This window comes from Phasianus colchicus, chromosome 20 (assembly GCF_987193195.1).
Source record: "Phasianus colchicus chromosome 20, bPhaCol1.hap1.1, whole genome shotgun sequence".
Classification (NCBI taxonomy): domain Eukaryota; kingdom Metazoa; phylum Chordata; class Aves; order Galliformes; family Phasianidae; genus Phasianus; species Phasianus colchicus.
The window spans coordinates 6911708-6937515 of record NC_143455.1 but is presented as its reverse complement, the minus strand read 5'-3'; the positions used below and the strand labels follow the sequence as shown (position 1 = coordinate 6937515).

Below are 25808 nucleotides of genomic sequence, written 5' to 3'. Positions count from 1 at the left end.
GATAACGGATAGAAACACAAAGAACCTAAAACGCGGGTTTTTAGTTTTTCTTTTTACTGCACACGAACAAACTAAAGTACCAGATAAAGCCTAATTATCCTCTGAAGCTTGCCTTTTGTTTTGCTGTCGTTGCAAGCCGTGCAGCTGTTCTCCAAACTGCCACCTGCACGTGCAGCGTTTTGTCTCTGCAGCGCCAGTAAGAATCGAGGGCCAGAGTTTGCTGGGAGTTTCTAACTTTCAAAGAGAGATTCACCTGATTGAAAAGCTGCTTTCCCATTCTTTAGTACAGAAAATAGAAAAAGATAGCGCAATTGAGCTCAGGAGATCAATTAGCATGCTAAACAACTACACACAAGATTCAAAGCGTTACACGTGGGCCAAGGCAATAGAAGAGAGTGCTCACAGGTGGAGCTTTTTAGACTTGATGAACCTGTGGGTCTGAGCACCCAGCTGTGAGTAATTGCACTACAAATCAGGGCCTGAATATAACCGTGCCTGGAGGGGACTTGGCTTAGTTTTGTCCCTTTGGTGAGATGTTCGAGGTGAAGTTCTGCTCTAGAATGTAGTCAAGCTACGTTTTGAGCTTGGAAACAAGCACGGAAAAAAGATGGTGGTGTGACTACGAGGTTTGCTCAAGAATGAAGGGGGAACTGCTCAGGTAAGTCACTGACTACGTTCGGTTTTGCACTTTTTCAGTGGTCTTTGGGTATGAGGGTGTTTTGTATTGAAGCGTCCAAAGTTGTGAAGGTGCTTTGAATGTTTAAGCCTCAGTTTCTGAGTCTGAAGGGAAGAAGCATTAATGGAAGAGGCAGAAAAAAACAGAGTAAGCAGTAAATAAGTTTTGGTTGTTATGTGTGATGGATTTCGTGTTCTGAATCGTTTTACTGGAATTTTTTTCTGAAAAACTTTGGTATGGGAAGGAAAAAAAAAAAAACCTCATCAAAACAATGGACAGCCTGAAACACTGCTGCTCCTGCCTGCTCTTTTTCCTTCTGCTGATCTTTGAAATCACTGAAGAGCGGTCTTTTAATGAAGCTGCTTCAGTTTATTTTCTGATCTTGTGATGATGCTGCAGAAACAGTTTCTCCTGCTGTACTTTGTCACTCGAGCGTCTGTTTGCCAGACTAAGAACAGCACAAGTATCAGAAAATGGAAAGTGATAAGGGTTTAACACTCCTCTGGAAAGCTTGGCTCCGTTACTTTTTTTTTTTTTTTTTGAGTAATTTGTCTGTACGTGAGGAGGTGCGTATCAGCGTGGGTTTTCAGTGTGCTGAAAGAGCATTGTTCTGATCAGCAGTGAAATGCTGCATCACGATAGCAAGGTCTGGGGGAGCATCCTGTCCCTGGCAAATGGAAGGAGCTGGGGAGGAAAAAAGGGATGTGTTAAAGCTTCCTAAATCTAGATGAAGTGGGGACTAGAGTCGTGGGCAGGAAGTCAGGAGTCGGAGCCTAGTGAAGCCTATTAAAATGGAAAAAGTGAAGTAATCCCCTACAGTGGGCTATTCAGGTCTGAGAACAGTGAAGTAGGAAAGGCAAAAAGGACGGGGAGATTGAAATTCAGATGAAATTCAAGGGTCTCTGTGCAGCAGCTGTAGATCGTGTCTGGCAAAGCAAGTGTTTATTTGGACAATAATAGCCTTGATGCCTCCTGATAAAACCATCTCCTTGCACTTCAATCCATAATGCTGCCAAAGGTTTCCTTAAGTATTCCCTTCTACTGGGATGTAAACCAATCTCTGCCCCAGCTCCAGGGCTGTCATTGTGTATGGAGAGCAGAAGGGGGTATGAAAATGATTTCCCTTAAAGTGGGCAGGCAGCAAAGAGAAGGAAAAGAAAGGAGGAAGGGTCAGTCTTTTGTTACTTTTTTTTTACCCACATGTTTAATTATTTCCTTGGAAAAACAAACTAAGCTATGGATCCTGGGCTTCTGAGGAAACAACAGAGGAAGCAGCGTGTTTTCTGAAGCCCCCTTGCCATGTGGTTGCTGCTGTGTGCCTTTTGTCTCACTGGTTTCCTGAACATGGATGGAAAGTGCGTTCCTTTCACAATCCAGCCTCACTTCTCTGCCACCATCCTGCTCCCTTGCCTGCCTTTGTACAGTTGATAGGAGAAAGGAACCAGCTGCAAAAAAGCCTTTTCATGTCTATCATGCTCCTTGACCCCCCCCCCCTTCAACACCTTCTCATGCCTATTGGGATTTCCATGATTTCTAATGTTACGTTATGGCAAGCTCCTTGTGCTGAACTTGAGGGGGGTTTAGCTGGCAACACAATTTTAGTGCAGCTTTTAAGGAGAGAAAAAGAATTCTGATCAGTTTTCTCCTCTGCTAACAAATTCAGCTCGGGTTTCCCAGAATAGAATAATCTAAAAATCTGGTAAACTGGTATTGAGTTTAAGACATAAATGGATTAAAACAAGTCTGTCTTCAGGTTCCAGGTTTAAACTCAACTATGGAAATTCATAAGAAGTGGATGAATATTAAAAGCAAATTCCACACTGTACTTAACTGCCTTGTAAAGCGTTAGGAGCCTACAATTCCTTTAAGCAATGTTTAAAAATAAAATAATAACAGATGCAGAATTCTCAGTTCGTGGTGGAGTGTGGAGCAAGTTGAAAAGTTCTGGATGGCACAGAAATGATTCTGTTCTTTGATTTAAGTTAGTGCTACTGGGAATGATCAGATAAAGCTGCTTTATAGAAGTATTTGAAAGAACATAGAAAAGTATGCATTACTGTCATGTTGAATATTTTCCTATGACTGCTAACTGTCCTTCAGACCTTTTTTATTTGATTTTTTTTTTTAATCCTACGACAGGAATGTTTATGAGAAGGGGAAAAATAAGCTTCCTCTCAGAGCTTTTATTTGGAAAGAAAGCTGGTTTTGAATTAAACTCCATAATAACCTTGAAACTTCCTTGAGAGATGGATATAATTTAAATCTAGAAGGCAATACTTGATACTGTAGTTTGACACAGAGAAGATTAAAGTTCACCCTGTTAATCCTAGCAGTGTCCATCTAGCTGGAACATCACAATTAGAAAGGTATCTGCCCTTCATCTGAAGACAGAAGATCTAGAGATGTTAATTCCTTAATAGTTTCCTTTGCCAATCACACTTACTAATCATTTTCTGCTAGATTTAGGCTTATTCAGTAATGGGTGCTTTTTTTCTTTGGTGAAGGTATTTTTACAATGGTATTGTGCTAGTCCTCCATCATCTCTGACAAACCTAAGCAGGTCCCAAATGAAGTTTGTTCTCAGGATGTCTGAGTTCTTTGCGCTTCTTCCCTGAACCCTCTACAGCTTTTTACTTCATCTGTTTTAAAATCTGGATAACAGAACAGGATCAATCTCCCCAACACTCATCAAGAATGTACATAATAGAAAAGACACAGGCCACACTGCAGGAAAGCTGTCAACATGCAGTAGTGACCAATATGTAATATATCAACCTGAGCTGCAGAGATCTAAGCTTTATTTAATGTCTTTTATGAGCTGTTGCTATGGAAATGCATCTCCTGGAATAAAAGCTGGGGTCGTTGATGGTCTTTGTTCAGAAAGTATCAGTGGAGCTGTTTTGAATATACACTCAAGTGCAAAAACTAAGGAAAAGAAGGGATAAAATAGCCTTGGTGAGGGTATCATGGAATCTTTTTGCTTTGCATTTATAATGTGCTATCACTGTTTTCTAAAGAGTGTTCAAAAGTTATCAAAGATGTTACAGGGTAGCTAGTTTTCTGTGGTTTTGTCTTGTGTGGATGTTTTGCGTTTTGGTTTTGGCTCCTCTGTTGGGTAGGAAATTTTAGCGTTTTTCGTGTCTACTATTCATGAGATCCACCAGTGATTTGGTCAACCTAAAGCAGGGCATTGCTGTGGGGTTTCTTGTTTAGTCTATTGAGGTATAACTCGGATCTGTCTTTCCTTTCCTTTCCGCTGAAGCTGGCCATCGTGGCTGGCTAAGCTGGCGGAACGGTAAATGACAACTCTTACAAACGGTTGCTGGTGGTTCCTCGGACACCCAGAGAGTTGTGTGTATTGAATAGGGCAGGATGTTTCTGGCTGCTTGACGTTATTTCCATCACATGTCTTTGTAGGTAACTGACAGATATACTTACAGAACCACTGCCTCATCCAACTAAGCTGAGCAAAGACTGTTAAAATGTATTGCATATTTCCCCTACCACACTATTTCCCTTTCCATTTTTGCTAGTGACAAAAATATTTTCATTTGAAAGTAGGAGAATGTTGTTCCTTTTTCTGATCTGCTACCTATGTTAAAGCAGAGACAATCTGAAACTAGAGCAGTAGTTGTCCGTTTTTCATAGTGCTAGTTGAATGTGTCATATTTCTCCTGCAGACGTCCAGTTTCTGACTCTAACTGGCATGGTACATGGGCTTTGCATTTCTAAAAGGTGTACTATTGTATAAATTAAATGAAAGGATTCATCCCTACTTGCTGAAATTACTACTTCAGTGTTAAAGCTGATATAGGAAATCTGTCACTTCACTTCAGGAGCTGGTCCAAAACAGAAGGCATCAAAATAAAGTTCAGCACTTTTCTTAACAATCCATAATACACTAGAGACAAATAATCTGCAATTTTCACCTTCACATTGTTAGTGAATTGTGGGTTTGGACTCTACAAATGTTAGCACAGCTTCTAGCATGTGCATGGAATAATTCAGCAAAGAAATTGGCCCTGACTATCAGAGTAGTGAGAAAACAAACACAAGTGGATTAACATAATTGCTTAATCAACAGCATTCAATGAAGGGTCTGCAAGTGTGCTGAATTAATCATCTCATTGTGAGGTGCATTATAAGTAATGAACATAATGAGAACTTTGCACAGCTGGGAACTATTTTAATCCATTAACAAGCAAAATAAATAGGTCTTGAAAAATAATTTTTTTTTACCCCATAGCTAGCCTTAGTTTTTGAGGTTAATTTCGGAGGGGTTAAGAATCATCTTCCAAACCTTCTGCCTGTCCAACTAAGAATGATAATTCCCTTCTGCCAGCATCAATGGGTTTTACATTTCATTGGGCATTGTAATATGCTAGTAAAATCTGTATGCTTTCACTGGGATTGTTGTGAAATATTCTGCATATTGAGCTGACAGTATACAGTCAAATCCTTCCATTCATCATAGTGATGTTGCTGAAGGTGGAGACTTGGGGAGGTGTGAATGCTGTCTTTTGTTCCTACCTGTGCCCTGTCTTAGACTAGAAGACTGGTGGCTTTGCCTTGACACTTCTGTACAATAGATGAATGCACATTCCATCTGAAACTTTAATGTTTCAGATATTGTATTGCTTGTGTGGAATGAATTGCATGGAAAGTATACATTTGGACAGGGAAACAAAGCTACTGCAAATGCCTCGTGTACATTTGAAAACAATGTGAGTCTGATGCTGTGTTGCACAGTCTTCCAAGTAGTAGTTTAGGTCCCACAAATAGTCCTTTCACACCAGCTGTGACTGCTGCAATCTTGCTAATTTGACTCAGCCCCGTGTGGAAGAATTTATTGTACTGTTTTGTAGAGTCTGACGTCTTCAAAGGAAATATTTATCCACAGTCATCACTGACCTGTGATGACTCAATCAATTGCAGACTGGCAAGAAAAACCAACTTACTCCAAGGGATTTAGGAGACAATGTGTTCCCTTCTGGCTATAACTAATACATCTCTGTCCCAGTCCTCAAGGGTCACTGTTGGAGAACTATGCAAGCATCATCTTCCCCACTCCAACTGGCCAATATTTCATTAGATTTTGTCCATTTCATATAATCATATTAAATATGTATAATATTCTCTCAACTTCTCCAGGAGAGATTTTCTTTTAACAACATGAAAGCCAAGACAAAGCATATTGAAACAGGATAAAGCAAATATTCATCAGCATGTTATGTGGTTTTGGCAAGCATAACTAAGGCAAATTTTCTTATCAGTAGACATCCTCCTCTAAATCCATGTTGTCTCTTCTGTGTGATGTGTTAAATGCTGCAAAACTCCTGAACTGGTTCTCATAGAGTTGATAAGAAAAATGTCAGTTTTTTTCCCCTGTCTGAAGTGGGTTGTTCAAAAAGGGATGCTATCCAGTTTGGAAATGTTAAGAAAAATACTTAATGCGTGAGCTGGTAACAAAACAGAATTACATCTTGATCACCGCGTAGGTTTTCATCTGGCTACTGAAATCAGGAAGGAGGATAGAATTTCTTTGCCAACAATTCCTGAACAATATTCCTCCAAAAACTGGAAGACTAAAAATGCTTCTTGATAATATAAACTCTTTATTAAGAATTTGCTTATTGGCTGTTAATGTATATGTAATGAGTACTTTCTCAGAATATATTTGACTTTCATATAGGTATTTGCTTTGGAGGACACATGTTCTTCTTTCAATCAAACATGTATTCTGTGCTAGTTTTGCGGAATCTTTCACTCTACCTGAGCAAATACTTTGTTGCCAACCCTTCCTTACAATTACAGTCCTGCTCTGTTGTGTAAGCACTTCTCCCACCAAAACCGGATTGTACAGGTGACATCAGCTTTCATGTAAAGATGTGTTTTTGAGGACAGGTTGTTTGTAGCATGAAAAAAAGCATGTTTGCATTAAGTGCAAATGAGGATTTTTAAAATCTGAGCCTCTCTAAAAATTAGTCTCCCCTAGCTTTTGCAACCTCAGCACCTGCAACTCAAGTAACAAAAACTAGGTGTTAAACTTGGCATTTGAACAACACTTCCAGCTTTGCAGCTAACCTCAAGGTTTTAACATTTATTTTAATTTTACATTAGAACAAAATCCAAACTTGTAAAGTATTCTCACAAAACAGAATTGTGTCAAACCATATGTTTTGGGATGGAAAGAGACAGAATATATGTGCTGTGTTTTATTTCTCTCTGTGACTTGGAAAGGCAAGAACAGAGTTTTTCTTCCCCCATAAAGATTTTTAATTAAACTGAGATGTCTTCCCTAAATAGTTAGACTTGGCAAACCAGAATATTTTGGTAAGAGGATGCTTAGTAAAATGTCATTTAGTAATCTCTAGTACTTTGTTCTAAAAACTCTTGGTGAAATTAACATGTACAGTAGTAATATGGAACTTACCGCATGAAAAGTTATACTTACACTTCTTTTCACAATTAGGTTTTCCATACAGAAATAGCTGAGTGACTGTCTTAATGAGCTTAGGCTAAAAGCACTTCATGTAATTAAATCTTAATGCTCTTTTATTTAAACATAACAGGAAAAGAAAGAAAAAGCCTATAGAGCAGTTGTTACATTTTCTTCTACTAGACAGCAAAAAAAATAAAAGATTGTTAGCCTAAATTTCATTCTTATTTATGATACTCTTACATTAAACTCGTGTAAAACTAAAAACTGTTGTCCTGGAGAGTAAATGACCAAATAAACTCAGCAGAGACAATATACTAAAACCTTAATTACTGTAATTGTAAGATACCTGGTCTGTTTAATGTTTTTGTTCATTTTGTTCAGGCAAGAATGAAACTAGCTTATAGAAGAGCTTGACTACTGATAGTAAGGATATTTAATATTTGCTTTGAACATTGGTCAATTAAGGTTGAACAACTGCGGCTCTTTGTACGCTATGGAAAAGAGAAAGTGCCCTCTGATTTCTTCATATTGAGGTCACTTTTACAAATGTTGGGACTCATGTGAAGTTTACTATTAATCTGCATAATGTACACATGTAAATTACTAATGTGCTGGACAGAGACGTGTTACCAAAAACAGTTGTTAAAGGATTCCCAAAACTTCATTAGTTCACTTTACTCAGAGAGGTCCTGGTGCAAGCAGTACTTGCTATGTACAACTCAGCTTGGCATCACTGCTTCAAAGTAGTACAGTGGTTTCCAGCTTATGATCTAATCAATTTAAAGACCTGTAGGCCTCCCAGGGAGAATGTTTGTTTTGTTTAAGCTACTTGGCACTTTCTGCCTCACAGCATTGCCAGGAAGACACTCAAATGGGTGAACCTGGTACTCATTTTATCTTTCCCACTCTCAAAGGACTTCTGAATTGATAAGGAGCCTCATTTCAGATGGTGAACAAGGTCCTAATGCTAACCCTGGAATGTTTTCACTGTTTCTCTTGTTCCCTATACAAAACTGCCACCAAGATACATTTGGGTGCAATCTGTGCCCACAGGGCATTGGGTCAGGAAGGAAATGATGGTTATCATGGCATACTTCATGGCTAAACCTGTGTGCTGTCAGCTATATATGCTTCTGACACGTCTATACCAGACAAGAACTACGCAGAGTTTTGTTCATCACTGACCTCTGAATATTTCTTGCACGAAGCCTTCTTGATGGCTGCACTCTCTGCAAGCTTCATAATAAGATTCCAAGGCTTTCTGTTATTCTCTTTCCCTTAGTGTTTCTTGCCCTCCTCCAGGCTTGCTCTGCCTGTGCTGTGCTTTATCTCAGGGCTGGGCCTGGCTCTGCTGAGGCCTCTCGAGGCGCTTCCTGCCTGGCCCACGTTCACATGGGTGAAAAACAGGGCCTGCCCTGAGACTTGGAGCTGGGCTGAAGGCGGATATGAAGTCAACAAGTAGAATATGAAAATAAATAAAAAACCAGTTCAAACAAGCCACTTAGCTCAGTAAATAGTTTCTGGCCCCCTTTCAGGGCTGCCCAGCAAATCTTAACTATCTTGTTTTCAAACAACTCCAAGGCCTGATCCTTCAAAGCTTACCTTGTTTTGGAGCACTTAATTCAGCTCACACAGAAATTGCTCAGATATTATTGTGTATCGATGATTCATGATGGCTCTGCTGGAAAATGAAAGCTAAGGAGTCTAATCAATAAAATAATTTAGTCTCTTTGAACTAGTTCCAGGTCAATTTTTCTTGGCAGTTTTTTCACTTCCTGAATTATACTGACCAAAACCATGAATAATGATCAAAAATTACACAATATACAGAAACCATCTGTTAGATAGAAACTGGAAGGGTGATGTCATCAGGCTACTTCTAATCTGAAGTGTGTGTTGCCAGTGATGATGTCATGAGCTTGGCAACTCACTGGTAGAGTTGGTTAAGCATGAGTAGCAATGCAATTTTCTCTCTTTCTACCAAAAGAATTCATTTTTTCTATAGATAATAGTGCAAACAGAAGAACTGTGTGATGTTTTAAAGAAACCAAAGCATTGCCATAATTCTTTTAGTGCCAGTTTAATATGTCAGAATCAAACCAAAGTCTCTACTTGGTGTTGGTACTTATTAACATCCGACAAGTCAGATGCATGTGGAATTCAGCCACTATTCCCACGTAGCATCCTGGATGTTAAGATCTGATTCCAGTAAAAGCTCCATCAGACCTTGCATGCAGGATTAAATCCAGCCGTAATGAGAGTAAAATTCCATTTAATTCAAATGGATAAATGTTCTGGGTTGAAATTCTTTCCTGATCGCAGTAATAATGTAAAAGAACATGTTAAGCTGAAGCCAGGGCCTAGTTTCCACTTTTTTTTTTTTTTTACTATCTACTGTTAGTTGCTATAAGAGCATAGAACTGTGGAGCAACTTGCCCATGCTGGAAGTCAGTCTGATCTCTGCTGGAGATGGCACAGAAGATGAAGCATGATGATTTCTGTCCCTTTCAGATGTTAGCTATTGTTGCTTCTTTGACATCTGGTTGAAATGAATGCCTCCCCAGGTTGTTCTTCCTTACTGAATGTCAGAGGCCGTGTCTTATACCATCTAATGGTGTTCAGTTGAATGCACGTGGATAGAGATTATTTTCCATGTCTCATCTTACTGCCATTGAGCCTGAAATCAATCTCTAACTTCTAGAAGAGAACACCAGCACTTTAATTTTTAGAAGATAAATTCTTAGTAGTTGATGCTTCAAGGATCCTCCTAAGATGGCTTTTAAAACGTCTGAGTTTGATTTAAACTTTGTATAAAATTTCACTCAATTTGTGCCTGTTTATTAAGAGGTATAATTTAATTACTGTTGTAAGTGCCTGAAAAATATATTTCTAGTTAGATGGAGATCTGTAAACAATCAAGCTTCTTATTCTAACATTTTCATTCTGCCTTTAGAGTCTCATAAAATAGTCAAGTCTTAGTTTCTTTCTAAAGGCAATAGTCTCATGTTCATCACGTTTAAGGAGAACTCAGTCACAAGATCTGTAAGTTCTATTTTTAAAACTCAAATCAACTACTTCTGACTTGTGAGAGTACAGATTCACATCAGTATATATGCAAGAAAATATCCCACAGACTTCCTGGCTGTTACTGAAAAAGCCTGAAAGTGCATTCAAAGAATTTAATATTGCTTTAAATCTGTTAATGTTGAAATGTAAATGTCTTAATGTACAGTTCTGTGCACAACAGCTGGAATGAGGGGATTTTGGAAGTATTGTGCTTTGCTATTTGCCTACTATCTATTCTCTAAAGGTTTTCTGTATTTACAGCATTTTAAAGTGTCAATTGACTACAGGCTCCCAAAAATAATTTATAGTTTTATCTGTGACAAGTACATGGTCAATCAGTCTTATGTGAAGATTTTGTCCTCTGAGACTGCCACTATCACAATAGGAGGGATTTCTGTTACTTCTTTAAAGCATTAATTAATGATTTGTGAGCTGAGAATGTCTATCAACTGATGGCATGATTCTATGAGCCAGAACTATAATGTAGGCATCTCCAAATTGCAATGAATTACATTTGACTGTTACAGAGCCAGTGTCTTTATTTCTCATTTTAAAGGGCGAGGAAGAACTGAAAAGGTCAATCTTGACTCAGAAGGAAAAGTAGGGCTTTGCTTTCTTCCCTAAAGGCATGATGATTTGCAATTGCTTAGTGAGCTCTGTAGTAAATTCACCATTTTCTGTGCACCCTGCTAAAGCCCAGAAGCATCTAACCTAAGAACTCACCACTGAATCACAGCTTTTGTTAAAGTTGTGCTGACTGAAATCTGGGCTCCCACTGCCCTGCTTACCAGATCTCCATGGCAACCTCACAGTTGATGCCTGTCCAATATTTTCATTGGCAGCCTATCAAAGCATTTGAGAATGTGCAAAGTTTGGGGCAGGAGAGCCAATCCATGGTCTCCAGACACTGAGTCCTGTGTCGTTTTGTTGCAGGAAGTCACTGGCTTCCAGTGCGCTCAGGCTGAACTAGGGAGAACATCTTGGTCAAGTTTCTTTTTGCCTCCTCTTACAGTGGTTTGCCATGTAACCTTCGTAAATATATTTTATTTTCTGAAAAAGACAAATAGTTGGAAGCGAAACCTCAGCTTTTCCTTTTGCATCTCCTCACATGTGCAGTCCCTGATTTTCCACACATTTTTCTATCAAAGGAACAGATCAGTGGAGACAAATGAACAGAAAAATGATAACTGCAGGGAACCTTGCTAATACCTATATCCCCAGGGGATGATGCTAGTAAACCCTATCCAGTACATTTACAACTTAATGAAATTTTGACAAATGAAAGTGGCTGTATGTTTACAAAACAACTTTGTCTGACATTCACACATTCACATGCTGCTTTGGCTAAGATGAGAGAGATGCCGGAGGGATACTTGCATCGCAACAACCAAACTGTGTCAACAGTCTTATGTTACATCTGCAATACCGGATCAGATTTGAAAAGAACCTTGACTAGGAAGGAAGCCCGGATTTGTTTTAAGTCTGGCAAATTTGAAAGACCTGCTTTAACAGCAGTAGAATAATAAATACCTTTCAAGCATACTATATATTTCAGGGATGCTGTCAGGTTGACTTATGCCCTGAATTGAGATCTTTTTGAAACAATCAAAGAAATTTTTTATAATGTAACATTGTTATTGTAATGAAATATTTCGACTTGCATTTGAACAGCTTTTCATAGACATGGTTAATATATCTGCATGAATAAAACAGTTTTGTTCAGTGAGGTTACTCGGGTAGGTGAAGCTGAGATTTACATATTTGGCCTTAACATTTTAATGTTAAGTAGCATCTTAGGAAGTGTTTACAAACCTAGTAAGTCTGAGTGTCAAATTGATGGATATTTCCAAATGCTACAGTGGTCATAATGCTAAGTCTGTATCACTGACACATGGTTTTGGAGGTGGAATGCTGTCTGGATAGCCAACGATCAACTAAATAAAACCCTACTTTGACTGCAGAGTACTCCCCTACCAAAGATAATTTGACTCTAATCCTCCTAATAGAGACAGCAGCAGATAGCATTCTTTTTTTCCTTTCCAAAAGACTCTTATCTTGATTTCCACCACACAGAAAAATGGGAGAAAGTGCTCATCTTAATTTCCCTTTTTGGAGGAGGGGAGAGAAATATACATCTATAAATCTGTAGCCCATTCGGGACTTCAAATGCTTCACTTATCTGGTATTGTAAACTTGGAGCTGCAGAGTAATACTCACCAGACAAGTCATAAATCATGACTAAAGACAGGTGCAATAAATACCAGTGTCAAAAAGTTACAAAGTAAAATTATATTGTTTTGACAAGGCGTCCAGATGCGTTGACAACAGAGCAAGTAAATGGTCTTTCTCTGAGAGTCTGTATTAGTGCAGAGGAGGCTGAGGAAGAAAAAAGACCCAAGAAAAATAACCCTGAAGCTTAAAGGCTTATCATGAAAACTGTTACTACTGCAAAACACCTAGAACACATTCATTTTCTGCATGACTCTTCCTTTTCTGCCCCTAGTAGTCTGTTTTAATGGAGTGCATCTTCTGTGCACTTTTGGTTTGTTGTCTTTTTAGGTGAACTAATTGACAAATTTCTTTGTACTGTACAATATCCACACGTTCTTTTAGAGAGCTGTCTCCATCATTGCAGTAGGATTTGAACAGCTTTAATATATTTAATGCGACTGTTCCCCAATTCTAAATATAAAAAGATGGGAGAGAGAACCTATTTTGGTTTGCCCTTCCTGTTCAATAATTCACACATGTGCCTAAGTATCTTCTTGAACATAGTGGGTTATTCTTGTGTTTTACATTAATATGGGGCTTTCATGACTTCTTGAATTAAGGCCAGAAGTTTTAGCAACTTCCAAGGTTAAAATATGAAACAATTTGTCAAACATCAGGGAGGGCTGAATATGGAAGGTGTGTATATATATATTTAAAATCTGACTGATTCCCCCAACCGTAAGACCACCCCAAATTCCTTGTTTGCATGAGATCCAGCTGATGTCAATAATAGGCATTCCAGAATCTTGGATCTTTTATTTTCAGGAACACCCATGTATTTAACAGAACTCTTTCATGATGTTTTCAACAGAGTATTCTTGCCAAATTCTAGCAACAGTTTTGGAGTTAACCTTCTGATATGTCTGGATTTTTTAGCTGCCTGGATTTTGGTATTAAATACTGGGGGGGAAGACTTCGGTTTTTGGGGAAGATGAATGCTAACAATCTTCCATATGGTAAATTAATTTGTGAAAATACTGCAGCAATACTTCGAGAACTGTGTGAGTGAGATTATGTAGCAATTAAGAGCCATTTTACTGTATGGCTGTGCAGTACTCAGTCTTCCTGAGAAGGTACGTGTATTAAACCAGGTGGAACTTTCCATCAGTGAAGTTAAACTTTTCTCCATTCTCTGATTTAGGTAAGAGATTTTCACATGCCTCCACATTTCACATTTTTCCAGTTGTATACCGATTTATGCATCTTTGCTTAAGATGAAATCCAGTGGCAGGATCTTAGTATTGAAAGCAAAACTTGATATTACTGTCAAGGTGAGACTTTCCCACTCTTTCTGAGAAATATTGCCTATGCAAAGATGATGCTTTGGACTCCCCAGATCAGGTTGTATATAGATGGTGGTAGTACTGCTGAGGCTCAAGCTGCCAGACATCGGCACCCTGTAAAACCAAGCCAATATGTTTCTGTTGAAAGGAATGCGCTACCATAAATGAAGGCACTTGAAGGTCGAAGGTCATTATGAGTAATTAGCTCAAGCCATTAAAGGAAGAATAAAAATCATGTTTTACAAGCTGACAGAAAAGAAAGTTAAAATATGCCTAAGAGAAAAATCCAGCACCATATGTTTGATTGTATGCATGCATGTGCACATGAACATATAAGTACGTATGCTTCTGGTCCAGTCTGTCTACATGTTCTATTAATACTCAGATAAGATTCTGGGGAGAAAAAGTAAATTGCCCCATGCTGTATGTAGTATTTCAAAAGCTACCTTTAAAATGGTAGTCTTTTTATCATCACATTATCTTGTTCCTCAATCTTAAAATCTGTTTGACACTGGAAAAATACACAAAGTTTGACAGCCAGGATAATGTGAAATCTGAATATATCCTTGGTAAATGCTGGCCATTTTTAAAGCAGCTCCTGGGAGATCTGAAGGGATGTTGTGCTGTAAAAGTGCAAACAATCTGCACAGGACAAGCAGCCTATTGCCTACTGACCTGATGGATGAGTGACCCATTAAGGAGACTCTTGGGGCTATACTGTTGCCCATTTTACTGAAATGAAATCAAACATGCTTAAAGCTGTTTAGGCTATGCCATGGATGCTAAGCCATATAAAATAGGAAGAGATTTTTTGTGTGACTTGAAGAGAAATCCAAGCCATGTAAGATGGTACTGTGCCAGTTGGTAGTGTCCATAGGTTGTATGGTTGAATGTGCACATGCTGTATTGTAGCATTCCCTTATTTTTGCTCTTTAGACAAGATAGCAATTGAAGAATCTCTTGAAATTGCTTTAAGAGATTCCCTGTGTTGGGCTCACACTTGTTTGTGTGCATTGACAGCAGGGGTATCCAAAATGGCTTAGTTCTGGAGGACTCCTTTTGCCATAGGCAGCCCCACCTTCACCACTGAAAACTCCTGGCAGCCAAACAAATGGGGAAGTAAAAGGAGCACTTCCACAAATGACTCTCAGCACTGCACCGACAGCCTCAAAATAGTTTTTTTCCCTTCAGTTATAGTTATCTGCAGTCATTTCAGGAACTAGCTTAAAACAGTTTACTTTTCATTCACTTCCTCCCGGTCTTATCCCAAATCATCTAATATTCACTACTTCCCTATCACTGAGGGGGGACACAATCTCTGCATGACAGGGGTCAGGGATAACACCTCGCCTTAATCAGCTCTAAGATGGTTTCCAGTTCTTCCTGAGACCTTACTGCCATAGAGGAGTCCTGTCAGCAGCAATTACCATGAAGCTTTTAGAAGAAAAGGGACCTATTTGCCTCTCCGGTGTTTCCAGATCCTTCCTCAAAATGAAAAATGCTATTCAGTAATTTAAAAGGACATGCCACTGCTAGAGCATCTACTTAGCTGAGGGCTTTATTGCCCCTTGGGTCTGTAGTGCAGAGGTCTTGATGCAGTAGGTAAGCATGCCACTGTTCATATGCTAGTTGGGGATGAAGCAGTGTGAATAATAAGTAGGTATATAGCTGGCTTGCCTTTCTCTGTATGTCTTGCTGTGAAACGCTTTTGTGTTCAGAAGGAGCCCAGACATTCAGATTCTGATAAACTGCTGTCTTCTGCTCTGGTAGATTTGGTCTTGCACTGTTTCCATTTTACATCTGGATGTATTTTTTTCTCCACCTGGAATTTGACTATATTGCTAGAACTTTGGACTACTTTGAACAGATATGTCCTGTTACTTTTTCTTGCTTTCAATTTACTTTTTTTCTTGTTTCTTCTCCACCATTACCTCCAACCTCCTGGTGACCCCCATGTCCACATTTCACCTTTGGCATGATTTTCTCCCTTTTCCCCAGTAATGGCCTTACCTCCCTATTGATCCTGTGCATCTCTTAGAAGCTGCATCCTCAACTCTGCAATTCCCCACAGGACACTTAGACATTTGCTTTTAATCTGGACCCTGAGTTTATACTGAATTCTGTAAACAAAATCAGGAGGGCTTTCATAAAGGAAAGCACATGCATATCACAGCCATTTTTGCTGACACTTTTGACTCTGGGCTTGATCTTTGCCCATGTTGCAAAATAAAAAGGGCAGAGGGCAGAGTTCAAAAGCGACCATTTACCTCTTGGATTATTGAAAATAAAAAAAAAAGCCAGCGGAAACCCTCCTGAGTAATTTGAGGAAACTTCTTTCCCCCTCCTCCCCCAGGAAGGATGTCATTATATTGTTTTCTAAGGTTAGGTCTGTTTATAGAAATAAACACTTGAGTGAAAACAGGCATGTAATGCTAGAAAGCCAGCAACGAAATCTAGATAGCATGTGATCTGAACCAGCACACAGATACCAACAACTAGTGCCAAGCCACTACCTCAAGTTCAAGCACCTCTCCTGGATGTTATCCAGCTATGCCAGTTTCCTTACAGTTTATCGGGGTTTACCTGTGTGCTGATAGAGGCATTTGCATGTTGCTGGGAAACTGAATGTGATATGAAATTAAATGTGTAGTTTTACTTTGTGTGTAAAACTTAATTCAATGGCTATTACCACAAGGTGTAGAGTGCAAGAAGAAAAACAATTTGCTTGTCTTCTCTTGATGCCCAAGTTATTAGTGGAGACTTTAATGGTGACATATCAGTAATGAAAGCTTGAGCTTTCAAAATTACAAGCAATTAATACCCAACTACCAGTCGTTCACAATAACAGTATGTGATCTAAAGATGAATGTATGCCACTGAACCAATATCTATGCTATTGGAGTTTATGCTCCAAGCTTCTCCTCTGAATACTTGCATTTCTGTGAGTCTTCATGAGTTTGCCTTCCCTAGGACAGAAGTGCATGTTAGGTAGGAACACTGCCCAGAGGCAAGAGCATAGCTAGAAGTTCCCGGAATGCAGTTCAGATGCATTCATTGTTCTTTATCTGACACTTGAGCATTTGTCATCTTCTTTTCACTACTCCAATTTTTTTCCATTACCATACTCAACACCTTCATTTTAACTTATCCTTGCTCAGGTACTTTCTTACTGACCTATTGCTTGCTTATTGCAATTTTATCAACTTTCCACTAGATAAATGGGGGAAAGTTGAAAGTTTTTGCCTTACTCTTCCTTCCTTTCTGTGTAACTACTTTTTCCTCTCCTGTTTTACATCTGTGAAATTCAGCCATTACTATGGTCTCTGACATTGCAGTAGTGCTTCATTCTTCCCATGCTGGGGTGTCTGGGTATTGTTCCTACCTTTGTCTGAACCTGGAAGTGGAAATGGGTTGAGTAATACTAGGTAGACAATATATATCTATTTAAGAAAACACCACCAACAACCTGGCATTATATAGAAACTGAAGTGTTTAGGGGAGTCCATAAATCATTCTTTCTGCCACATCTGTTTTTATTTTGAAGTTTATCAGACTGCTTATTTGCAACAGGGAATTTTTAGGGGGGGGAGAGGAGGAGGAGGGAGGGGCTGCAATATTAATCTCCCAATGTGACTTACAGAATATCAGAGAATAGGGGAAAGAAAGGCTTCTAGCTGGTTTCTGCTTTTCCTTCCTTAAGACTGGAGATAAAGATTGGCTGCACACCGTGAGCTTGGCTGAAAAGGGCAATTCATGCATCCCTCCTTATCAGTTCTCAGAAGGGAGAGCTGGAGTTCACCCTGCATGCTGTACAGCGATAGTCCTGCTCCCATGTGGGGAGGTTGGTGGGTGTGTGAAGATAAGACAAGCTTAAAACTGATACCTGTCCAGACAAAATGGACATTTTCCCCCTCTTGCTGGTCTGCAGGGAACATGTGTGGGCATCTTTAAAGACACTGGCAATGATAAACTTCTGTCTGTTCTTCGTGTCTAGAATCAAATGGCAGTTGGGGGTACGGGAAGTCAGCACAGATATCCAGCTTTAATGAGCCTTACTCTTTTCCCAGAACTCTGAGCAAGTTGCAAGCAATAACCTCATAGTTCCCCTCCCTTCTGATAAGGATGTTTACTTGAAATCTTCTTCCATCCCATTCTTAGATAGCAGCAGCTGATGTACTTGCATTGATTTTGCTTTTTCAAGACCTGACATATGATCTTCAATATCAGGTTTCCGTTTGCATGGATGATGCAGAGGATGCAGGCTGACTTATTTCCTTTTTTTTTTCCAAGATGGCATATTTTACACTGGAAGTGAATGTAGGCAACACTTCGTAGGAAATATTATTAGAGTCCATCTCTTCCACATGAAATCCTTGCTTTCAGAATATAAGTTACTTATAAATTCGAACTTTGTCTTCCTGCGAAGCCTGGAGACACGTGGGGGGGAAAAAAAGTTAAATAACATGGACTTATTTTTTAAAAATTCCACTGAGAAGCATGAAACATTTTAAATAAAAAGAAATAAAAACTTTTTTTTGCCTAGTCTATACACCCCAATGACAACATATGAGGCCTCCCTCTGCTCTTAAAGATTGATTCAATTTCAAAGTGATTCCAGTCAATATCTCTACCCATTTCTATGCCACAATATTTTCTTTTATCCCTGTTCAAAGCAAAAATACTCATTTATTATAATAGTGGAGTAGTGTACGGTCCCCTCAGTCTCCCAAACTACAGGTTTTTTAATTCTATCAGTTTGAACTCTCTTCCATCTTTGTTTGCAAATGAGCTGTGGATGTTTTGATCACTTAAATCCACATCTGATGAGTCAAAAACTGGTGTCCAAGGCTGTGCTCTAAACAGCTAGCACTTATAGTTGAGGATCTGTATTATGTTTGTAGAAACACCAGAACTCTTATTCTCCTTTTAGTTGTAAGAAAGGCTTAGAAGAGGTACTGAAGTTACATCAGTGCAGAAGCAGTGTAAGTGAGAAGAGAATGCGTTTTGAGTTCTGATGTGTGTTACAAACGTATGTTACAGAAACACGTGGGTATCACCTACTTAAGATGGCGCAAATGGGCTGGGTTCCCATTACTGGATCTGTTAGTGAAGGAAAATATTTACCTTGAAAGAAAATCAGTGATGCCAGACAGACGGTAGATGTGAATGATCTGGTACAGATGGAGGCTGTGGGAGGAGACTCGGGTAGGAACTGCCCCTTATCAGCACACCATTGTATTTCATCCCCAGCTCAGTGGTGTTCCAGTCTAAACAGAATTCCACTAACATATAACATCATTTTTTGTTTGTCGCCTTTTTGGTTTGGGTCGTCTTACTCCAATTCTGTGTTCACATGTTTGCAGCTGAAATTCTCTTCAGCCATACCTGTCTGTGTTGGACTGAAAGAGCCACCTCTAACATGGGGTGTCCCATACTTTCCTCCTGACAACATCACTGTCTCAGAAATAACCTGCAGAGTGGACAAGAACATGTGTTACTACTCCTTGAAAGACCTTTGTACACAGACGAAAATTGCTACAACTGATTTTGATATTACCCTTCTTACCTTTTATTGTTTTCACCAAGTCCACTGAACTCACTGGATATTCCTTTTTGCTAACTTGTACTAAAAAAGAATCATGTAAGTCATCCCTATTCTGCTGTTAGTTAGTGGGACGTAATTTCTAGGATGTATCTTGTGACTTTCTTCTAGTATGGATTCACATTTTCAGTGAATTTGGGAGCGAGGGAAACTACAAATCAATGGAGAACTGCGAAGTGTTGTTTCTCAGCTTATTGTCCTAAGGGTTTTCTTACCTTGAAAGCTCCGCAAAGCTGATTCCAGTTCCCTTAATTTGCAAATCAACCTGCGAATCATAGATGCACAAGTTTTCTTACAGTGTTTGCTTTCAGATAAATGAGGATGGATTTCAAGTAATGTCTAGTATATTGTATTTCTGCTTCAGGTCTGTGTTAAATAAACAAGAATGAAGTGTGGAGATCTTTTTTTTTTTTTAAGTTGATTGAATTTTTTCCAACCTCCTACATAGATTCAACTGGAACTTCTGTGAAGACATTTGGATTGTGGTTATTTTATCCAAATTAGTTTGTCCAGCCTAAGCAGTTTGTTCATGTTTTCTCTCTTTTTTAGCTACCTTCTAAAAATAAGGTGAAGCAAATCACTGAAATACAGTTTCCAAACTCCTGTTTATACAGACCATGTTGACTTAGCACTTGAATTGCTTGTCTCATTTAACTGATTCATGGTGCAAGAGGATGCTGCACTCTTGATTTGTAGCCCAATTGATATTTTGCTTGCCCTCAGGCTACCACAAATGCTGGGGCCTGGTTTGCATTGAGTGATTAGTCCTGACAGCTGCAGGAGACAATTACCTTGCCAGGCTTACATGAAATGCTTGTGTTGGACTGCTCTTTCCCCAAGGACCGAGTCCTACCAAATCCTGTATGTAGGACTGGAAAGTTGATTCTCACGAGATGAACTGTGAGATGTACGTAGCAATCAGAAAAGCTAAAAGCAGTAGTGAGCAGGGAAAGAACTGCTTCCTTTCAGGAAACCTCATGCACTAGTTCTCTTCATAGCTAGTACAAAAATTTCTGTGAATTTCAGTTAATCATAAAAGTTTATTCCTAGAAATTATTCACTTCAGTTGCATTGGTACTAAATTCCTTCAGCATTTTGTCTATAGGCAGCAACTGTCTTTTTTTCCCCACTAGTACTGGTGGAGCATTTTCTCTTTTAATGGCATCCCATTGTTTCTGCTGTGGATTGTTCTATTCTTTCCGATGCTTTATATCATCAGTAGTCTTCAGCTTCCAGTTTTGCTTCTTTAGTTAATTCTTTTTGGTTGATAATGTGAACAGAGCATTCATAAAAGCCTATTTTCTGGAAACAGAAAAATACCTGTTCCTAATACACAGTGCAAATTGTTAATATATTTTCTTGAGCAGGAGGCTGAAGAGTGTGAATTTCTTAATGAAAATACCACAGCTTCTTTGCAAAATAAGCTACTTGTAAGGAAAAAAGTTGTTCAAAACCTAAGCTTTCTGTAAAAGATACCAATCACCTCTGAATAAGCTGAGAAAATCCCCAAAGCCATGGATTTCAAGAATTCCCATTCATTCTCAAGAGAGAATAAAAATATTTCTTGATGGGATCAGCTGTATGTGGTACACATAGGAAAAGGGCTGCTTGGTTTTAGTTGTGTTAAGTAATGGTGATGTATAAGAGACTCCAAGTAAGTAAACCTGGAGCAGAGAGTCTTCAGGTCCCCAAGATGAATACGTAGCAGCAACTGGCATTTCCAGATTCTCACAAACTCCCCTCTTTAATGGGTACCCCTAAATCTTGCTTTAGACAAAAGCCAGTTTGTCTTTCTGTTATCCACTGGAACTTCAGGAAAATATAAACGGACAAGAATCATTTAATTATTTTGTTATTATTAAACATATCTATATCCTTGAAGAACCATCTTTTGTAATCACCACCTTGTTTTATTGCTTCAGCTAGCTAGAGCTTTTGGAGCAGTAGTAGAAGTAGGTTCATGGGGGGGGGGGCTACAGGCAAATATCTTAATTAGCTGTTACCAAAACCTCTGAGCCATATGGCCACCATAAAAAGGGGACTTTAATACACTGTTCCATTTTATGTCATCAGTTGCAAGCTATGGATTCACTCTCACCCCCAGTAACTCATGATTGTGCAGAAGAAAACCTCTGAAGTGAAAACATAGACCATCTGTTAGTGATACGGGTAAGCCATGTATTCTCTACATACATATATACATTTCCTGCATTGCATATGATTTCAAATATTTGCTCTTGGAACTGCAAGGTGTCCTACTGTCATAACAGTCAAGTTATTCATTAAGCTGTCAGCACCTCAGCCTATTGCTCCCACACAGGGTCCATTTCTGATTTTTTTCCATTCCCCCTTGGAGAACCCACTCACTCATCACCAAGTGCGGTTACTCTCATAACGGGTGCAACTGAGATCCTCATGTCAACATATGTAAACCAAATCTATACCTTTCTATTGCGACGATTCCAACTCCCGAATTTCCTAGGGCACTAATGGATTTTGAGGGCCAGCTTGAATTTGTGAGAGTTTTGTTCGTATCAATGTGATGCAGTTCTTGGCACAGACTTCTGAGTCAGTGTTGTGAAGTATTAAAAGCTGAGAAGTAGAGCAAACAAGTATCAACCGAAAGAAAACCATGATTGATTTTAAACCCCTGTGTTATGAAATGAAGCTAAGCAGACAGTTTACAATAGCAAAGCCAAGGCACCAGAGCTGGAGAGATCTTTGCCTAAAACCCAGCATTGTGCTAAATCTGACCCATAAGCTGTCCACCTTCAGAAGAAGGGTAGCTTTTGTTTATTGCAGTGCCAGAGGAACAAATAAAACGTGTTCAGGACAATGGTTAATTTAAGAGGTATTTTGTTTCTTTGTTTCTAAGTTCAACTATTTATGAAAATTTCTCATAAGCCCTTCAGAAGTCTGAAGCTGACAGCTTGCCTCTTCACTAGGGTAAAACGCATGTGAATCTTCCTGCAACTTTTTGTGACTGTGGCTGACTGCAGTGTGAATAGAGACTAGCTGACATCGCTCATATTCCTGCATTATCCTTCAGTAAGTTGGATGCAAATCACTAATGCTGCTGAGTTTGTGAGGTCCCTTTGCACCATCACTGCGAAGCTTCATCAGAGGGCAGTTCAGTGCAGTGCCTTTTACCCTCATGTAGTTCCTACAACTAACATTACCCTAACTTCCTTCAGAAGCTTTGCCTTAAGCAGTGTTAATGCATCGCTGATATCAAAGATACAATATAATTCCTGGTATGAGTGTGTCATTTCACTGCTCTGGTGTGGCTTGTTACTTCTGCTCTCTTTTGGAATGGACGAGACGCCCGTGGCAGGCATTGTTCTATTGACTTGAGATACTTTAGACTTAATAGAGGCAATGGAGCTCTTCCTCATGCCAGCCCGAGGCTGCCTTTCCGCCTCTGCCCCGCAGATGGCAGCGGTGAGCTGCTGCTGCGAGGGTCCGTCAGTGCTCAGCTACCCAAGCAGCCTTTACCTGGCGTTCATCTTCATATAAACCTGTCTATAGTTACTTTCGAAGGTTGTTACTCGCTGTGGGGAGCGGAGGATGCCTTGGGTCTTGCTTCTACGTCTCTGTGGCCTGTAAGAAGTCTGTAAGTTGTCTCTGTTTTAAGAACACGGCTGTGTTTGGCTTTATCGTGGCTGGCAGGAGGTCAGGCACTCTGCAGATGGAAAGCCATTGCCAAGAGTGGATGCAGCACAGCTCCTCAGCACAGCTGCAGCCGTGCCATCCCACCACCCACACACCAAGCCCTAGGCATCTTTCCTTAAGCGTCCCATCAGATTTGCTGTCTGACAGACAACTTGTTCAGAAACAGTGTTCCTCCATCTGCGCACGTTCTGTAGTGTATTTAGGCTCGTTTCAGCAGGGTGCGAGGCAGAATCCTTCCCCAAGCTGTTATCCCTATCGGCTCCTCTTACAGGCCATAATAGATGGGCTGTCCATGCAGTAACATAGTTTGGGGAAGGCTGAGCACTGTGGAAGGCTTTATGGTGGCCTGTCTGCACCTGAGGCTGTTTCATTCTCTGTGCCTATTACGTGCAAGGTTCTTGTAGAAACAAACCATATCACTCACTAGCAATCTGATTTAAAAGCAGCATAAATAAGATCCGTGCCTTGAGTTAGAGCAAAACACATTATATCTTTTGCCATAGTGTGGGCAAATTTTTTTTTTAGCTGCTTGTCAGTGTTCTTTCTGGGCCTGTTTATATTTCTTTCATCGCTGTCAAATGCCTACTCCTAAAGCTCTGCATGCTCACGCATTTTCAACCAGCTCTCTGGGTTATAATTGAGAAAGGGGTATGTTTGCTATGACAGGAACTCTCAGCTGGCTCATTAGACCCTTCAGCAGGTGGGGGAGCCCAGAGCAGTTCATCCATCTAAATACAGACGTTATTATGGCTGACCTTAGTTTGCAGTGTGAGTGACCTTCTGAGGGCTTTTAATAAATGTATCAGATGATTCCAAAAAGCAGTCCCATGCTGGGCAGCTAGATAAGAGTCATGTCATGTTAAACATTCCATAGGAGTTTGGTCGATGACGTTTGATGAGATCAAATCTCAGAAAAAATAGCTGGTGTATTTATTAATCCTGGCCAAGCGTTCATAACAACTGAGTTCTGAGGGGAATCAGCTTTAAGAGCTGGAACTAGCACAAGTTTTGAATAATTTTAGCTTTACCAGAGTATTCTGCTTCAAATTATTACTCAGTCTTATTGCCTCTGTGTATTTCACATTTGTGGTGTACTTGGACATACGTGATTATCTTTCACATAAACAACAAGAGAAGAGACATTCATGTCCAGAGAGAATGGCTTTGTCTCTAGATAATCACCAGCAAAGCAGAGTTACGAAACTTCCAGTAGTAAAGATATTGCAATTTCTATCTCCATTTTGTTTTCAGCTAGCTAGAAGTTTAGCTGAGATTTTGTAACATTGAAATGGATGTTGTGAGAGGAGTTTTCACAGCTTGTACCAACATTGCTTTCCAACCCGTTCTATTTAGCTTTTGAATGCCAAAGCAATAAATAAATCAAACCAGCAAACTGAAAGAGAAGGTGTTCTGGTATCTACTGTAGTGGAAATTATTTTATATGTTCGATAACATTTTAAAGCTCATATTGTATGGATCCCTTTGGTCATTACATTTTTTTAAACATGAAGATAAAAAATTTGGCTTTTAAAATACTCTTTGTTTGACTCGAATATAGTTTTGATTGACCTAAAATAATATTTTTGTATGCAAGTTCTAATAATCCTGTCTTTAACAATATAACCCGGTGGTTTTATCATTAGGACTAAGGGTGACAAAAGCAAATACTGTTTTCTTCCTTGTCATCAGAATCAGCAATGCAGTCGTCTTTTGAGAAATGGGTCTACTAAAATTAAATTTTTGGTCTACTGAAATCAGTTATGTACTCTTTGTTTTATGATTGGTAAGAGGTGACTACTTAAGCAATGGAATCACTCAGCACCAAGAATGATATTCCCACCACAGTGTATTTGGAAAATCTCGTGTAAAAAATCAGTGATGCTTCAGATGAAGACACTTAAATGAAGGCATTTTATGAAATATGGCCCTATTTCTTGCGAGTGTCTGATTGCACAAAGGCTTTGGTGGGATTAGTAATAGGTTTGTCTTGTTGCTTTTGCATGCAGTTGTTTTGTCTGAAGCCATGATGGTGTGCAGTACAGTTATTAGGTGTGAGTCTGGGACTTGACTGTTCCATTTTTAGTTGCCTATTTCAATCACAAAATAAGGCACTGACAAATTACGTTTTCATATATAGCTCATCTGGGAGAAACCTGCTGTTTCATCATTGCATGAGGGAGCAGAAGTGTATTTTGGTCCCATTAAAGTGGGGAAGTTTGTTTCCTTATTTTTCAATTCAATTTTTTTTTTTTTAATTTTTATGAAATCTTATGAAGTTATTTTCTCCAGCAATGACTGTATGGTCAGTATGCATCAAACAGAGCTGTACTCAGCAGATCTGTTGCAGCTTGCTGTGGCCCCAGAGTGAACCTCGTATGACTGCAGAAGCAGATCATAAGGTACAGGAATACTGCTACCTACCAAAGCAAGCAGGTCCTGAACTGGTAGACTTTGTATTCAAGCAAGATTTCTCCTCCATTCTGGGGAGAATAAAAAATAATAAAGAGGTAAAACTGGTCACTAGATAGAGAGGGTTTCTTATTATTAAATAAGCACAGTGACGATGGGTTGTTGGTTTTTTTCCTTTTTTTAATCATCTTAGCTTCAGATGCAGTAAAAAAAAAAAAAAAAGCACAGCTGCAACCAGAAGTGCATAAATTACAGGAAAAGAAACAAGCCTGAGCCAACAGCTCTCAGCTTCGTCACTCTTTTCCCTTTCAACAGCTCCATTAGGTCTGCATGTTGTAGTCACAGCCATATATGAGCTTTAGATTTAGTAAAAACAGAATAAAAGTC

The 25808-nt window shown here is 39.3% G+C and overlaps 1 long non-coding RNA gene across 1 annotated transcript; it reads left to right on the top strand.

Moving 5' to 3' along the window:
- The first annotated feature begins 506 nt into the window (after nt 1-506).
- LOC149915368 (uncharacterized) lies at nt 507-24712 on the top strand. Its single transcript, XR_016459097.1, has 3 exons — nt 507-658; nt 21414-21509; nt 22286-24712. It is a non-coding gene; the product is annotated as an uncharacterized LOC149915368 (long non-coding RNA).
- Nucleotides 24713-25808: the final 1096 nt, after the last annotated feature.